This window comes from Sparus aurata, chromosome 12 (assembly GCF_900880675.1).
Source record: "Sparus aurata chromosome 12, fSpaAur1.1, whole genome shotgun sequence".
NCBI lineage: Eukaryota > Metazoa > Chordata > Actinopteri > Spariformes > Sparidae > Sparus > Sparus aurata.
The window spans coordinates 11,142,711-11,159,308 of NC_044198.1; positions in this window are offsets into that span (position 1 = coordinate 11,142,711).

Sequence of the window (16,598 nt, forward strand, 5' to 3'; positions counted from 1 at the left end):
AGGTGTTTAGCTGAATGCTTAGCTGTGTTTGTAAAGTCGGGCGAACTGTAATTGAGTCTGTCAGTTAGGAGTTTCACCACAAAGCTACAGAAGCTCAATGAAATGGAAAACCATTCTGGGTCCCTCCTATTGATGATGATGGCAGGGTGAGCATTTAAGAAAAAAGGAGCACCAATCTGTGGATCCATTCCTGGCTTTGGAAACTCTTACACTAAAAGGTAATTTACAGCATTTACACCTGCATTTTCCTTAAATCTATTTACACGTAACACAATAGGTGTAAAAGTCTAAACAGAGCACAGTATGTAGGACGCTTTTGATGATGGGCCTGTTTGTAGATCCATATGCACACTCATCCTGGGGACTACACGCACATACACACAGAGGAATATCAGCTTTCACTACATCACACAGTGTGGATGCTTGTCATCTCATATACTGTACGCCTGCCGTTATTCTGCCAAAGGAGCTTTGCACAGACCCAACAGTATAGTGTAGTGTTTCACCCGTATGACAATAGAGAGAGCAATAAAGCACGCTGGGAAAGAGATGATTAGAGGCACACAATAACAAGATTGTGTTTTATTAATAACCAGACCCACTGATGCGCGATGATTTACCAAAATAAATTAGAGTCTGAAGTGAAATATTCATTAGGATGATCTAAAGTTTACATGACCTAGCTCTTCTTCCTACCCGAAGCTATTACTTACTTCCACCGAATCACAACATTGTGAAATGAGCACAGTATCTCAAAAATATGATTAATATTTTACACAAAGGGGAAAATGTGCAAACAAGGGAAGGACAACATGGAAAAAGTGGAACATTACAGGTGGATGTGAAGGCAGGCGGGCAGAAATATTACCGTAATAGAAAATAAAGCATATGCAATGGGCATATTCATAGACGGTGGCCAGGTCAATTACAAATATCTGGCATTAGCGAGGAGGCACTCTCCTGGTTGAGAGGCTACCTGGAGAAAAGGTAACAGTATGTCAAAATGAATAACTTCAAATCCCAACTAGTCAAAGTTACCCGTGAGGCTCCCCAAGGCTTAGTGTTTAGCCCATTGTTTTTCAAGAATTGATCAAACAAACAGCACAGAAACTTCAAAACAGGTCAAATCCGGCCTGTCATCATGAGAAAATATATTAGAATATACTGATGTATGCCATATACTGTACACCATCTGTTACAGAAGCTTACTGTGACCCATATTTACATGTCTTGTTTGGTGGCGACCTCTAGTGGCCTTATTTATTATTACGGCTGCAAAGGAGGAAGTCAGGTAAAGAAGTATGTAGGGCAAAAAGGTAATATTCAGTTGTATAGGAATGTGAATGTGTGAAAAGCAAAAATTATGACCTCATGGTTTCCAAAAGCTGTTTCATATTAAAGGAAGTCAGCATGACTGAAATCCATCTAATCCATACAAACTGGATATTTTTCACTTCAAAATGATTTAAAAATCGATTATTTCACCTATCAAAAAACTGGCCTGTCAATTGTAGGGTTAAACAATCAGACCTGATCAGAGAAGGGAACAGTTCATTCAGTATTCATTGTACTGTATGTCCGGCCTCATTTCTTCAAATCAAACAATGTTTTACTCAAATTGTTTGTTTCAAATTGTTATGAAATTCTCCCAAATAGAATATTTAATAGATGCTTTAGCTCCCTAAAATGAACATTAGCCTTAATATCTTGACCAAAGGCTTTGTTTTGTTGTTTGGTCTTTTCATGCCATTCCAAAAAACCCTGTTAATGTCAGACAACATCTTTTCGGATGTCCACCATGTATCATCTGTATTCCAGAGTCCCTGCTCATTTCACTACATTTTTGTGAGAAAAGTGATAGTTACACTCCAAATCTCCCTCTTCAGCAGTTTGCCAACTGCCATGACTCCTCTCTCCAGCACTCAGTTAAGTGTCTCAGTGGGTTTCAAAAGACTCTTCCTGACTCTTTCTCCTCTCTGTACTCCATCTGAATAAGTGGCTGAATTTGTGCTACGATCTACTTATTGATGGAGCTTCGGAGTCGCGCTGAGGCCGCTGTGTGTGTGTTTCTGTGTTTTGTGTGTCTACGGCCCCATTATTCAAGAAGCTTATTGATCGGAGGGTGTTTGGTTTCTCGGCGGCTCCTAAGTGGTGGGCTCGTTTCCATGGTAACGTAACAGGCTGGCCGCGAAAAGCGCCGGCCTTGGCTGTGATCAATGTTGTTGGAGAGACTTGGAAGCGGCCATACGCATGCATACATGCACACTCACACACATATACACACACAGTCTAAAGACCAGACAATGGAGACATTTTCAACATAATACTGTCTGTCTGCTTCCAGCGCTACCCAGAGATTCTCTCTTTCATTGTCACAATGGGATGTAATGTACATTATGTAAACAGAGCTGCACTATGCTGTGGCTTCTCCATTTTATTATTAAACTATGTAGGCTATTGACCTGACAGACAGGCTGTACTGTAAACAAGGTTTATTATATGGAAAATGTAAGTTAATATGCATTCCCACCACTGTAAAGAATACAAATTCAAAATTAATAAAACGTGATAAAAAATGGTGTTTCTTGCTTGTAATATGTAAAACTAAAATCTGCCAACAGAACAAGTGTGAATGGTCTAAAAACAAGTGTCTCACTGACTTGCTACTTCTGTCTTACAGTCAGTGTAAAGGGACATTTCAACTAACAGTGAGACAAAAACAATTTGATTTTGAGTTTTTGTCATTGCTTATAATTATCACTTATCGTACCATGTTTATTGTCCTTTTTGCTAAACTCCTTTCCGTTTTGCAGTTAGCAATCCCCTCCCTCCTTTCTACGTTACCACACTTGTACAATTCCTTCCTTTTTTTTCCTTCTTTTCTTCATGCGTTTTTTCATCACTTGGCCTGTTTGGCAGTGTAAGCCTATAGAATCTAGTGGGGGTGGGAGCACTGGAATTGGCAGCTCTCCCTGTTCCACCATTGTTGGTGTTGATACCAGACCAGGAGGATCCTGCTCTCTGCATGTTCCCCAAGCAGACAGGACCGCTTCTTTATGGAGTTCTCTCTCCTGATTGGATAAAGTTGACAGGGATACCAGTCTTTTCTCTTTTGCTGCATGAGCAGGGGGAGGAGAGACATGTGTTGCTGGTCAAGCACTTTTTAACTGAAATTACTGTTGAAATAGAGACCTATTGAACACTTATTTTATAAAGAAATAATGCTTACAGCAGCTTTAATCTGGCGCTCATGAGTTGCAAAGCAACACTACAACTTTCTAGTCATGATTGACCTGTTTACTGGGTGTTTTAGTGTTCTATGTTGAAAAAGAAATATAACAGACGTAAAGTTGACATGGCATGAGCACAAGATGGACAGTTTGTGACCAGTGCAAACTAACTGGTGTGACCTTGATCACACTTGAAAAGTGTCAAAATAGTGACCTGGTGGACATTAAAAGATAAAAGCTGTCCCAAAAACCATTGCAGAAAGCTGTTTCATTGACATTTACCCTGTCGCAACACATCTTCTTGATGGATACAGTTCTGTTATCATTCTGTTCTGTTCAAGTATCATTCGACAGTTTGTGCAAGGCACTATAAGTGGACCCCACAGTCAATCAGGGGCGGATTAAATAGACAGTTTCCTGTAGGCAGACTTTTTTCAAGGCCCCACTATACACACGTTGATATTTAATAAAATTTAAATTCCAAAGTATGACTAACAAAAGAAAGTCTGGCCAGCTACGCGGTAGCTTTGTGCAGCTAGTTGGTGAGCAAAATGGTCAGCTTCTACAGAAAGAGGTGAAATTTGCCTGTTGATAACAAAATATGCATCCCCTGCTATACCTCATGCTGCATTCTATTTGCTAGCTTTCTAATGTTAGCCACAGGTAAGTCCACATACAGGAAGTGTCTCATGTGTGCTGTCAGTGGAGCTGGCCCAGTCAGATCCCACCAGAAAGAGTTAGCATCTGTAACCAAAGAACCTAAATACAAAAATATATCCACAAGAAAGCTGGATTTTCCTGAAATATAAATGCATCAGACACATTTATGTATGTTAATTAATTCATAACAATATGCATATTGTTCTACTGAGATTGAATCAGGAGCAAAAACTTTTTCTTGAAGAGGAAACTTCACACTGTCATCTCCTGGCAAAAATAAAAACAACAACCCAAAAAAAAAAAAAAAAACACACACATCCACACACAGCCTGTATTGTGTGGGAGTCATGCTGATCTGCTGCTATAAATAACTTGGCTCAGGAGGTTGTCGTGGCAACCAACAAACTGATGCCAGGGTGGGAACGCTCAACTCCTTGAAGAGAGAAAAAGCACGCTGAATGGAGGGACGGTGTAGAGGAGAGGGGCTGGATGGGGCAGGAAATGGAGATGGGAAAAGAGCAATGTACGACAGAGAGAGAGAGAGAGGAGAAAGATGATCTGGAGAGGAGGAGGAAAGATGAAAAGGATAAGACAGATGGAGGATAGAGGGTAGGAGTGGAGAGAGGGAGGAGATAAAAAAAAAGAATGGAGGAAGGATGACAAAAATAAAGAGGGAATGAAGAGAACAAAAGAGGTGAAAAGAATGGAGAGGCGGGAGGAGAATGAGCGCCGGAGGAAGATCAAGGAGGAATGAAACAAGAACAACAGATAAGGAGAGCAAAGAAGAGAAGGTGAGGCAGGAGGAAGTAGAGAGGAGGATGAAAAGCTGTGAAAAAAAGAAAGATGGAGGGAAGTTTACAATGAGGGACAAAGCAAACAGCCTTATCACTACACAGTATTTGCCAATATGTGGTGTGTATCCACACCATCCATTTACTACATGGTCTCAGTCTGTTTTGCATGGTTTGGGCCGGGCCTCTCGGTTCCTGTTAGTTGTGTTTCATTTTCAATTTTACATTTGTGTCAGCACTGAGCTTATGTTCTGGATAGGTTTAGGCACAAATACGCTTGGTTGGGCCTAGGACTTCATCATATTTTGGCTTACCAGGTTCTGTCAACCCAAACACAGCAGGAAAGTAAGCATATTAAAACTAGTCCTTTAAAGGTGCAGTGTGTAAGAATTGGCCGCTTGCTCACTAGAGTAACCGTTAACTGCTGCTAACTGTGGCTGCCATTGGCAAGTTTGCTCATTTAGCCATGCATATAGTGGTCCAGACTGGGAGCTCGGAGCACCAGGCAGGTGTTGGGTTGGAATCAGAATGTGGGACCAGAACGGACCGTTGCCAGCTGGTCTAGCTTAGATGCTAACTTTTGTAGATACTATATCTCTGCAGAACAAGACAAAAGTCTTCATCCTGTTTATGCATTTAGTTAATTTTTGAATGCCTTCACCTATTATTCCTCCATATTCCACCTTGAAGGGGAAATGTGAGTGTGAAGGAAATAGTGACATCTAGGGGTGTGGTATCAGATCACAACCAACTGAATACCCCTGTTCTCGAAAGTGCAAAAACACAGCCTGTGTTTGGTTTGTCTGTCTGTTTGTTGTCTGCTACCGTAGAAACATAGCACATTGTCAAGTGATTATAAAGTAATGAAAACATAATAAAGAATATTATATTTAATTTCTGACCCCGAATCACCCTTAATTCTACATCATACAGGGATAAAGTACACCTCCAACTTTGGGGCATGTTTGTAGAAGACCACAGTCTTCAAACTGAGGTACATACAGTACATATACATTTCTCTGAGCCTTGCTTTGAAAAAAAAAAAAAAGAGGCCCTATCCCATTACCCCCCAGCCTCACCCCCTCCTTTAGCCTCACAGGACAGATGCTGATCCTGACCTAGACTCTGTCTGCCTCCAACCCCACCTCCAACTAGTACAACGGCTGTCTGGCTTAATATGTGGCGCACCGCTGTGTGAACCGACACTAATGCTGACATGAGGCTTTAACAGGATCACAGGGAGAGGAGGGGGTGGGTCACGGCTGGGAAGCCAAAGGGTGCAGAGGGCAGAATTGATGTGCGAGAGGGGGCGATAGGGGAGAAGGAGATGTGTAAATGAGTGGGAAAAAATCACAAGGGACGGGTTAAAGGGGAGCCAAGGGCAGAAATATGGAGGGGAAAAGAAGACGGGAGATAGATGTGTGAGGAGTGGAGAGAGGGTTGATGGGAAAACACAGACCGAAGACGTTCGGGGAGGATGTGGGTTTAAGGAAGAGAGAGACGGGGGGTGCTGGGAGGATTAGTGAGGCAAGACAAAAGCCCAGTGCTGCGGAGGGAGCAGGAGCTTTTCATCTGCATCAGCCATAAATCATCACACCCTTCTTCTGGGGTGTTTTTCTGTCCTGCTTTATCTGTTTGATCATAAACACAGCCGGTGGAAAATCCTCTCCGTTGTTGTTGCCTCTTATTCTACATCCCTCTTCATTCGCCCGTTTCTCTCCTTGTCTCCAACTCCTTCGGTGTCTTGCCACTTCTCGTTTTCTCCATCGTTCTCCACCGCTTTCTGTGTAGACACATTTGAAGGCAGTGGAGGGGGATTTCCCCAGAGAAATCCCACAAGACTGAAGCCCTCCAGAGTCTTGCAGTGAAGAAGCTATCGCCTTTTCTCGCAAACTAAAAGTTCCGCTTGTTGAGGCTTGTTAGTGTATATCTAACTTTTGAAAATATGGAATCCAGAGGGAGAAGGTCAGTAAATCCGTCCTTTAAATTGTCCATCCATTGCTGCACCTGAACTTCACTGAACTTCAAACTAAAGGACGAATCTGATTCAGGAGAATATGCAGTCTAGACTTTAGCGTCTTTCATTACAGGACTCAGGAAAGGTGTTAAAGGGCAACAAAACACAGTTTTTAGCATTTATGGCACATATGATTAACACGATTACATATTTAGAAAGATATCAATCATTCAAACTGAAAAGAGACAGGAGCCCGGTCTTGTTTCTTTCTCGGGTGCTATACAGTTTCTGCACAATGAGCGCACTGCTTGACTAAACAGACTGGCCCAGTTTTCATATCCATCAAATCGAGGATGCCGCTGCACGGTAAAAGATGATCCCCCAAACAGACACAACTTCATATGAGGCTTTCTTCATCAACCACTAAAGAAGTGTTCCGTCTTTGGAAATATGGGCCTGATGTACCATCACAAACAAGTCACTAAGGTTACAAAGCAAGTAAAATGTGACAAAGGACCACTGCTATGGATCTTCCACTCAAGCGTCCACGCTGCCATAATAACATGTTGGCATTTTAAGTTCCAGTAAACGATGGATACGTTTGATTTGCTTGTTTCATATGTATCATATCAACATTTCTGCAATACATTTTATGTCAGATGTTGTGTACATCATCTGACTTTCTGGAGGAGAGTCAAACTGAATTTAATAGAGGCCAATCTTATCTTCATAACTGAAGGAACACAAGTAACAGTTATTTTAAGCCAAACCACGATGATTTCCTAAACCTAACCAAGTCCTTTTAGTGCCTAAACCCAACCGAACTGCAACTGTACGAGGAAGGTTCAGTATGTGTGAAATATGTAGTTTAGAGAGTCAGAGAGTTGTTTTAACAAGACGTAAGAACATTTTTAGCCATGTGTATAGTGAAAAACCTTGTGTTTGAAACCCCAGGAAAGATCTTTTCGAACACTAACCAAGTGGTTTTAGTGCCTAAACCTAATCAGACCAAGCAATCTCAACATAAAACTGAAAAGACGCGATATAAATAAGTTAATGAGTGCCAGTATTTAGTCTGGCAATTGACATAAAGCTGTTTTCCGGCTGCAGATCTGACTCTCAATGACTCGGTGAGCACTGAAGACGATCAGACGTCACCTCTTGCGGTGAACTATTCGAGATGAATGGGAGCAGATGTTTTTCTAGGGGCCTGAGAAGCATGAATGGGGCAGTGATGTCACTGGATGATGCTGTCGCAGTATGATTCAGCCGTGCACTTTGAGTTATGAAGATAGCGATTGACGCGGGTGAAGAATAAACCTTAGGAGCTCATTCTCTGGCTGAACTCTTTTGCTAAAATGAAGCACTCCATCACATCGCGCCACTTCAGGCTGAAAAGTTCACGCCGGCCTCAATAATTCAAATCTTAATTCAAAACTCACATCCTAAGCCTTCAGTAACCTTCTCCTCTTCACAACTTCAGATAAATTCATCTTAAGCCTAATCTCAACCATAAACCCCTCGGTCGGACCCAAAAATAGCTCCAAAAAAATGTGAGGGGCGACAGGATGTCCTCGAAAGAGCTGATTTCTCCCAGGTTGTCCGACCTTGTGAGGACGCCGCCCTAATCAGTATGGGGAGACACACGAACATACTCTGACACACACAAACATGCGTTGTCACGTGCACTTTAGTGGAATTTCATACACAGGCCTCAGGGTGTTCTCAGAAACTCTGTACCTTGTGGTCTGACCTAAACGATGACACAGGATTATACACACACACACACACACACACACACACAAAGGTAAGTTCGACTGCCTATTTGTGTGATTAAATCAGTGTTGTAAGGTGGAGGAGGCAGCATTCATCTCCATTAGAGATTCGGAGGGCTGAAAGCTCGCAGAAACACTGTGACTCACACACACACACACACGCACACACACACACGCTGGGGACACAGGGAATCAAACACATTAGTTATGGAGTTTGCTCAGGGCACTGAAGTGTCCAAAAGACAAATATAAAAATGGGAACGCACACAACTACACCCAAATACTTCATATTCTGTGGATTTTGTTTGATTCAATTCTGCAGTGTGAGTGCACACAGCGGGCACGGGTCCCACACAGAGGGTCTGAACTGCCATTCTGACAAAAATAAATACTATCCTCCACACCAATAACATCATTTCTTTTCCGGCCAGAGAAGAAATGTGCTGCCCATGAGGATAAATAATGTAGACTTACATCTGCAGGAGATAAATAATCCAACACACAATCTTTTGTTTCCTCCCCTCAGCCCTCTTTAAGCACCGACAACCTTTTCCTCCCCTCCTCTTCCCTCGTGTTTTGTCACCTCTCCTCCCCGAACACAGTCTCACAGGCCAGTGAACACACAAGTACAAATGTGATGCAAATCTAGCGACCATCCGTCTGTGCATAAATATCTCAGGTGCTGTGCGATTCGTGCGTGTGGAACAGAACTGAACATATAGAATATCTTTTTGAGCTCATATTTTCGGGAGCCCTGGTGCTGTAAAGGTCACTGATGTCCCGCAAAACCAATTTGCCATCATTAATGCAGTGAGCTGATATGAACATGATGTTTGAGTGCTGCGGTAAATTGTACGTTTTTACATCATGCACACATCGAAGCGACGCTGCTGACATTAGAAATGTCAGCGCCGAGGTAATTACATTAACGGGATGCGAGAGGAGTGTAACATAAAATGCACGGCTGGGCATCGCTGCTCTGTGGGTGCCACTGGAACGACTTCGTCCAGACACATGCTGCATCTTGTAAGATTGTTTTTTCATTACACGATGTCAAGTCTGGAAAGACCAGTCTGAACTAGGGATAGGAACTGGTGAGATTTTATAAATACTATACTATGCTGATTCTTTATCGATTCCCTCGTTGATTCCTGATCAATATTAAAAAAAAAAAGGGCTACACAACTGTTATCCAATCATGCTGTCTCTGAGTTTGAACACGGTGGGCGAGTTGAGCAAGCAGTAGCTACAGTCAGTCATCACCTAAAATGGATAAAATGAGTGAATGTACATACAGCCAATAATGTGCATGGTAATTTATTCCTCACAGGGTTGCAGATGGAAATGGAGGTTCCTAAAGGCCTTCATGCTACACAAAACACACAACTTGTTGTCGGGCTGGATGTAAACGGCAGCAACAACGTGGTGAAGATAATACAGCCGGCGTCTTCACATCAAAAGATGTTCAACATCTGTGCGGGAAACTGAGTGTGAACACCGAGCATCAGTGTTGTAAACGCTGAGTCCACCTCTCTTCCTTACAGCCCGTCGAGTCGCAACCGCTTGATCCCGAGATGTTAAGGTGGAGACAGGTCTCTGTGGGCACAGCCGTCTCTGATTTCACACTGTTTGTCCACCCTGAGTCCTGTTTGTCCATGTCCTTATCCTGCGGTCGAACTCCTAGCCAGGAGAAACCTTACACAAAGCTGGATTAGCATGGCTCTCGTTCCAGCTCTCTTCCTCCGCGGGATGGTCCAAAACGGTCAGGTCGCTCCACTTAATCCAAAACAATCCGCTTTCTTCTCCAATGATGATGAAAGTTTCTGTCATAGGCAATATGTGTCTGAGCAATAAAGCGGCAAAAAATGACGGCTGAAAAAACAGAAAATGTAGCATTATTTGGAGGAGCTACCGGCTGCTGCATCTTCATGCGCAGCTGTCGCCATAGCATCTCTAAATCAATAATGTTAATAAAATATGTCAGCGTAACTCGATGGCTTGATTCCTTAATTATGTCACCCTGCTTCACCTTGACTGTGATGTCACTATCCATCAAGATAAATTAGAATTAACACTCCTTTGTGTTATAATCTCTGCTTTGTCTGCATCATGTTAGCATGTTAACCGTCTAAGTCATGAATTGGGATGACTGCGGCAGGGTGCATCACGTGACTTACTGTCATCACGCTATATTATCAGTCTTCTTTTCAGGGTTAGAGTTACACACACAAACACACACACACACACACACACACACGCCCTTTGACACAGATCCTCTTTTTAACACATGAAATATATCTTCATTTAGTGCTAGATAACAATCCGTCAAAGCCACACAGCATTAATTCAATAAAAAGCCAAGCTACTGTTCAGCTAAGCGTTCTCTGAAATCTCCTTTTTTGTCCACAGTCCTTTGAAGATGAGCTGTACAGTACAGAGAAAGCGTACTGCGTTAATTATAGCCTCCTCCAAGTCCTCGTTGTTTGCCACTATTCCCAAAGCAACCGCGGACAACTTCCTGTGATTTAACAAGCTAGGAACTGAGACAGATGTAGATGAGCAAAATCTAAATCAAGTCCAAAAAAGAAAAAGAAAAAAAACAAAACATCCTGTCTGAGGGCATTGCAATGCTGATGCCGTGCTATAGTATGCTTCTCGACTATGACAAATGAAGTCGGAACGAGCTGAGGGGCTTACAAATTTGACAAATCATAAAAAAGGTATTGAAGTGACGAACAAGGGGAAATTAAAAAACTGTAGGCTTAAATTGAATGATCTTATTAAAAAGAGGCTGGAAGTGAAGGGAGGCAGGACAACAAAGACATTTTCCTTGTCCGGGAGAGAATTTATGACAACAGGAGAGAAGGAGTGGGAGGTGCAGCCTAAATTAGGGAGAGAGAATCGAAGAAGAAAGGAAAGAGGGGGATGAAAAAAAAACGAGATATGAACGAAAGGGGATCCGGAGACTTAAAAAAAAAAAGGGGGGGGGGATTATGCAGGCAGTAAAGCAGCTGCATTATGAAACCGTATTTTTGCAGCTGTGGCCTTGGGCACAGCATGAATTTATTGGGTCCAACACACAGGTCCAGTCAGCCGAGTGAAGAGCACACACAATGACAGAGACAGAAACAGACTTATATAGACCGGCATTGTGTCGAACCCACCGCGTGCATCCAGGCTGCAGACCATCCTTACGCCACCGCCAATTTTTACGACTCGCTTTCCTTGAATTAATTTTCTGCTTTTTGGTAGAGCAAACACCAAAGTCTGCTGGGAATCAAGCGTCTCCCCCTGAGGTTTCCTATAACATTTAGTTTAACCTTTCTTTATGGAGGGGGTGTGGACTGAATACCCTTGCTAAGGCTTTAAACACACAAACTCACGTATTCAAGCCTGGAGGAATCCAGGACGGGGACATTCCTGCACTGTCGCACACACACACACACAGGACCACCAAATGAAACCAGCAGGGTAATGCACGAAGGCACGTTGGCTGACTGTGCGGCACAAATTACTATTAAACATTTGTTGATGACTCCAAACATCACAACCCAGTGTTCTATGTGACCTACAGATCTGATCTGCAGTTTCCAGATATGTATTCAAACTGTGGGAGGTTTCAGAGTCCTCATTAATAGGTTGATGCAGTGGAAGATCAGATTTTCAGTTATGTCCAACTCCCGGTTTGTCGTATTGCAAAGGAGCAGAATTAACCCTTTGTCAAACCCTTCTCCAAACAGCGATTGTCTGAGCATAGCATAGCTTCTAGCCAAAAACCAGCCAGGGAGCATGAGAGCAAATGCAGTGCCATGAGCACAGGCTGTGATGAGTCAGATCGAACACTCACCGGCTAATAAAGATAGTGTGGGAAGTACCTAATATCTTATGTCCCAGCTTTTAATATCCACCAGTAATTCTTATTATCACCTGTACAGCCATTAAAGGTGATTTTATAGGGTTTATGTTTCTGCCTGCCATATCTGAACACAGAGCTCACTGAGCCTTGTCTGCATGTTTCTTAAAGTTGAATTTTCTGTTCAATGTTGTGAAAACACTGTGCTTGCTAGGAATAAGACCATGTTTCGGCTTACCTGGTTCTGTCGGCTCGAAAGAATCCCGAACACAACATCTGTTGCCCAAAACACGCTGACATCAGACAGCTCATTTAAAATAAAAGATATAAATACTTATATATATATAAAATAATACTTAATATAAAATAATGATGAAACACCGGCACAAAGATAGAAAGATAGAAGTTAGAAGTTGAACATATCTGTTGTTTGTAGAAACATAACCTGGAATGGGCCATCTGTGACAATACGTGAGGGTAAAAGTGAAGTTGGACTGTTGAATTTGTTGAACATCCAATATACTGTACATGACACGGTAGCAGCCACTAGCTCTTCACCATATAGCCTACTAACTTGTACTTATGTACCTATATATACTCATCTATTTCCTAATCCCTGACCATCACAACTCCTCAACCTGAAACAAAGTCTCCACACTCACACAGCTCTTTGTAGAAGGGAGGTCCAGATAGCATATTATTGCTCCCCAAAACTGTGCTCTATCTCAAGAACCTCAGAGCGATATAATTAAAACACAGTAGCACGCGTGCGCGCACACACACACACACACACACACACACACACACACACACACATACACACACACACACAGACTACAGTGCACTGTTAAAAGCATTAACACGCTCTCTCTCTCTTTAAGTATCCTGCTGGCTCCGGCTATTTCCTCTTCACACAGCGCTGTTTTAATAGTGTCCAATCATTACACACAGTCACACTCACACACACACAACACAAACACACACCTGTGCCCCGGGGGGAATTACGATACGTTACGTTAATTGTAATATTGATGCTGTAGTTGAGGCTGGGTTGCACGTTCCAAAAACACCAATCACATCCCTCATTTGATAAACACCACAACAACCCTTAACTGTGTGTGTGTGTGTGTGTGTGTGTGCTCTCACATTGGCGTGTGTGTGTGTGTGATCGTACGCTTGCTTTGTCTTCATGTGAATACATTGTGCCTACGTGTGTGTGCGTGCGTGTATGTATGTATGTGTGTGTGTGTGTGTGTGTATGTGTGTGTGTGTGCAGGCATGCAGTGGTGTGCTGCTCTCCATTTTAATGGCAATTCCGACGGAGCCTTTCCCGTCTCCCCGTCGCCATGGCAACCAAACGGGTAAGCGGCCACATTTGTCTCGGGGGCCCTGGCCTTCTTTTGCGTGCCACAGCTGCGCACACACACGCACGCGCACACACACACACACACACACACACACACACACACACACACACCAAGACGCACATACACACCCAAACTGAAATCATAATTATAAATACATTAAGCCCACTGAACAAACGTTTACTTCTCAGTGCACACACACACGCGCGCGCACACACACACACACACGCACACACACACACTACAATCTATGCACTCACAGCTCCGCCCCTCCAGCCTCTGAGCGCAGGGTTCTCCCCAAAATGATTCCCACACGCCTCCCCCTCCTCCAAACCAATGCTTGGGATTTCCCAGTCAAATACTAAAAGGGCTTTCCCAACTGTTCCTCCCACAGAAAGCTCTATAACTACTCCCTCCCTCTCACATACACATACATTACACACACACACACACACACACACACACTACCCCCGTGCTCTGAACCTCTGAGGCTATTAGCGTGGTCTTTGTGTGTGTCTACTGGAGCTGGCTGGCCAGTCAATGGGCTGGAACGAAAAATTAACACTCCGCTCTCTGATGTTTTACTCACGCTGCTCACATGTGGGAGAACTGTTGACCTCAGCTGGATGCTGATGATGAGTAATGTAACCTCGAACTGCACCTCAGCTCAAGCCAGCTACAAAAGCCCAGGCAGATGGGCACACCAGCTCAGCTCTCTGCCTTCAGTCTGGAAAACAGTGTCAAGAATCGATGCGAGCACAGCAGCCAGAAACTGAGGCGGTGACGTTTCAACGTAACTCCCCCACCTCTTCAAACTATTGAGGGCAAACATTTAAGTTAGGTACTGCAGGTTAAAAATGAAAAAATTATTCTGCAACCAAGTGACCAGTCCTCTTCTAAAATGTATTCAGACTCTGATTTTGACAGATAATTTTAGAAGATGTTCTGTGAGATGTTTATGAACAGCTGCTGCGATAACAGACTGTGAGGAGTGTAAGAAACTGATGACTGCTCAGTTTATTAACCCGCACAGGTTCCTGTTGATGTCTTACTTGTCTATTATGTAGTGTGCAGCCAATTAAAAATGATGCTTTTCCTCAGCAGATGCCTGTTGGGCCCTTGCAGACCATAACGACTAGAGACACTTGTATTTTATAGGTTTTAAGAGGTAGAAATGAGCTCCTGTATTTCAGTTAGTAGTATAAGACTCTAAATAATTTCTAGCTCTGGAAATTGTATAAATAAGACCTCAGGGACAGTTTTCTAAAAAACCTGTCTGTGTGTTTCTATGCAAAATAATCCCTAAAATGTATTTTCAATGAGAAATCTTTGCCCCCATGTCTCTTGCTACATCATTACACCACCCCTCCTATTGTAGTTTCTATGCCTGAGTACATAATTCAGTGTAGCTGGATCACATCTTTTAAGGTGTGAGCGTAGAGGTTCGTTCTTGACCTTGCAAAAGCATGTCTGACAAACCAAGAATGCTTTATAGGTATTCACAGGAAACTATTTGACCATCATTCAAAGATCGACCTGGTGGTATCGTGTTATTCTGGGAAAAACACTGGGGAAAAAAAACAAAACGATGGAAAATAAATTGTTAAAGACAAAAAACTTATCGCACAAGCTATTGTTTTTTTAACTCAGATATTCAAATATCATGACCCATCCCTTATCAGTTCTAAGACAGATCTTGAACAAAGGCAAACGCTGTGGAAAAAGATATCGAGTTAAACTTGAGTTGAGAAGTGTATCACCATTAACTAAGCCTTATAGCCTCTACGCAGGATGCACTTCATTTTGATTGAAATCAAAAAAGGCAACAGGCTGAAAACACTCATGTTGCAGTGGCTGATATCATGCCTTATAACAGTACATCAATATTGTGAAAGGTTACAAATCGACTCATAACACACGACTCAATTTTCACTAAGTATACTTTTTTTAAAATTATTTGTAGATTACCAGCTCAACCATTAAATAATAGCAATAATGAAAATAACTAAATAAGTTTTCCAAATACACTAAAAGGAATCACAAAAGAAACCAACAAATAGAATAAATCACAGCAATGTGAGCCTCTGTAAACCCTGGGTATGTTGCAACTTTATGCTTCTTTTGACTCAATTTTCAATTTTATCCTGTGACAACGCTGTAGTTATGCTCTAGTTAGGTTTAGGCACAAACAACACTTGGTTATTACACCCATTTTTTCACATATTTTGATCTAAATTGTTTTGGTCACCACAAATATGACTTTCTTTGCCACCAACGCTGTTTGAAATAGTCCCATGTCTTCAAAAAAACACACTGTGGTCCAAAATGAATTTGTTGATGTCAGTGAAAAAGAAGAAGAACAACAACAACAACAACAAAACAACAACAATAGGAACGGGAGCAATAAGAAGATATTTTGGCTATCTGAAGTCGATGACCTGAATAATGTATTAGTATATGTTTAGTGTTGTAAAACAAAAAACTGTCTAAGTTGTGAGGTTACCACATATCAAAACGCTCTGACTTATTTAGAGCTCTTTTTTTGCCTCCCCCCCCCCCCCCCCCCCAGTGTAATAAGATGTCAGATATGTGCTGTAGTAGAACAGTTTGGAGCACTTTTGAAGTGGGTCAGAGTAAATCCCACTTGTGGTTCCTGTGGTGTCGCTGGTTTATCTAAGCTGACAGACTTTCTGGATCAACAACTAAAACCCACCGGAGCATGAAGCATCACCAGCTCGCTCTCTGTCTATTTTTTTCAAGCGTTTTGCCTGTCAGTCCGTCTATCTGCTTACACGTACAGGAATCTTACACCACAGTATTACTGTGAGGGTGTAGACGCCCTGTAGCACTAATGGAACGTCACATTTGACTGAGAACATTGATTTTCAGTCGTTAGATGTTGCTCTCCAAGTCTCGGCTCAGTGTTGCCTCCACGAACATTCCCTTTACTTTACCTTATCAGTGTACT